We start from the raw sequence: 2,885 nt of genomic DNA, 5'->3' as shown, positions 1-2,885 counted from the left end.
AGAGATGATTCCGGTTGATGATCCTCTTGTATCACGATATCATATGTCGAACATAAGGCATGGACAAGCCACCTTTTATCTGGTTCGACTGCTTTCTCGTTCACTGAGTTCGACTGTCTGAAATAGACGACGTTCGTCTATAGTGCGGCCACACATTTCTACAGTCTCGCTCACACGAGGGGCCCAGTGATATCTCTCTCTTTTACAAGAGGTACAAATCCCATCTTGACTATCTACAATCCAGTACATGATTCGTTTCGTACCTGATACACGCCTTTATATTTCTCCTGTTACGTAGAACGTTTGACGTATTCAAAGCACGCAACTCCTCATGTCGGATTCTGTAGATATCTCAGGTCTTAGGATCCAATCATGGAACCGCCATATGAGATTCAAGTCATGACGCTAGTCCATGTGACAATCTCATGCGGGTCAATCCAGTAATCCGTTCTCCAACGAATACCTATGACTATGATCGTATCCAATACCTATGATCATCTCTATAATCATTAATCACACATCATACTAGTCTTATTATGTCATCATTCCCATAATGACACAAGACTAGGGAGTTTAGTATCATTCATAATGATACATGGATTTCATAACAGATCTAGTATGCAAGAACATGTAATGAATCAAATACTCTCATATAACCCATAGAAAGTATCAATACATCAAATGTATCTAAATCAAGCTCATAAACAGTACATCATAGAGCACTAAACCAACAAGATCCGCTTCTCCCTTAGCCAGCATCCTAATTCTTCTTAGTATCTGCACATTTCCACAAATGTGTGAGGCACTTCTGGTATCCAATACCCACGAAAATGTAGTACATATGTTAGCTTCTATAACATGAATACCTGAGGCAGAAGCTTCACCAAGCTTCTTATCCTTCAGATCCTCCAAGTAAAGGTGACAATTATGCTTCCAGTGTCCAGACACTCCGCAGTAATGACAGTCACCCTTTTCGGGCTTAGGCTTAGGCGTAGAGGTAACTTTTGCCTTCTTCACTGCCTTTTTCTTGGCTTTACCCCGCCGCTTCTTGCTGGAGTTTTTCTCCACAGCAAGCAGAGTCTTGGGCATCACGATATCCTGCTCAGCCGATTTCAGCATCCCATGCAGTTCGGCTAAGCTCTTAGTCATCCCGTGCATATGGTACTGCATAACGAACTGGTTATAGTCCTCGGACAATGACATCAGGATCAAGTCTGCAACCAAGTCACCATCGAGCTTCACTCCCATACGCTCAAGTTCTTCAACATGAGATCTCATGTCGAGGACGTGGGTGTTGACAGAGCTACCTCTCGGCATTTCCGTCTTCACCAGAGCTTTCAGCGTCTTGTACTTTTCAGTACGCGCTAGCTCCTCAAACATGGTCTTGAGCTGATTGATCATATCAAACACACTCTTCCCCTCAAACTGCCTCTGTAGATTCGGGGCCATGCTTCCCAACATGAGACAGGAGATCTCATTGTCGTTAGTCTGATGTTTCAACCAAGAATCCCTGACGGCTCTCGTGGCATTGGCCGCAGGCTCTGGTGGTAGAGCCCCTTCCAGGACGTACGACTTCTTATCGTGCTTGAGAACAATTCTCAAGTTCCGATACCAGTCTAAGAAGTTCGTCCCGGTCAACTTATCCTTCTCAAGGATAGATCGCATCGTCAAACTCGGTACGCTACCGGTTGACGCCATGTCCTACAGAAAAAGACAAACAGAACGAACAAAAACAAATGCAGATTCTATCAATGATCTACTACCAGCTAGTCCATCATCAATCAACGAAAACATAGATGCAAACACAAGCTATATTCCCATAAAGAAAACTAACCCTACAATAATTTTCTATATGGGAACTAAGATCCGTATTTCACATAAAACTGAATTGTTACACCCAGCCTTATGCTATTTAGGTAGACATCTAATGCCAATCATATCCAATATGACTTTTAGATCCTTTATGAGACTATGATATCAAATATCATTGCATACTCGTCTCATGTGTACCATTAAGTCTCGAGTCAAACTCGACAACTTAACCTAAGATTAACCATATTCAAGCTGTGGGAACCACGATTTTCCACCCTCCTCAAAAAGATAATCCGGCACGCTCAGCTTTGGCATGACCCGTGTGTTTGTTTAATGCTCTATGATGTACTGTTTATGAGCTTTCTTTAGATACATTCGATGTATTGATACTTTCTATGGTTTTATGAGAGTATTTGATTCATTACATGTTCTTGCATACTAGATCTATTATGAAATCCATGTATCATTATGAATGATACTAAACTCCCTAGTCTTGTGTCATTATGGGAATGATGACATAAAAAGACTAGTATGATGTGTGATTGATGATCATAGCGATGATCATAGGTATTGGATACGATCACTGTCATAGGTATTCGTTGAAGAACGGAATACTGGATTGACCCGCATGAGATTGTCACATGGACTAGCGTCATGACTTGAATCTCATATGGCGGTTCCATGATTGGATCCTAAGACCTGAGATATCTACGGAATCCAACATGAGGAGTTGCGTGCTTTGAATACGTCAAACGTCCTGCGTAACAGGAGGACTATAAATGCGTGTATCAGGTACGAAACGAATCATGTGCTGGATTGTAGATAGTCAAGACGGGATTTGTACCTCTCGTAAAAGAGAGAGATATCGCTGGGCCCCTCGTGTGAACGAGACTGTAGAAATGTGTGGCCGCACTATAGACGAACGTCGTCTATTTCAGACAGTCGAACTCAGTGAACGAGAAAACAGTCGAATCAGATAAGGTGCCTTGTCCATGCCTTATGTTTGACATATGATATCGCGATACAAAAGGATCATCAACCGGAACCATCACTGACGTTCGTAAGATCACGAA

Source organism: Tarenaya hassleriana, unplaced genomic scaffold (assembly GCF_000463585.1).
Source record: "Tarenaya hassleriana unplaced genomic scaffold, ASM46358v1 Cleome114, whole genome shotgun sequence".
NCBI lineage: Eukaryota > Viridiplantae > Streptophyta > Magnoliopsida > Brassicales > Cleomaceae > Tarenaya > Tarenaya hassleriana.
The sequence above is the reverse complement of the archived record's forward strand: the minus strand, read 5'-3'. Positions refer to the sequence as shown.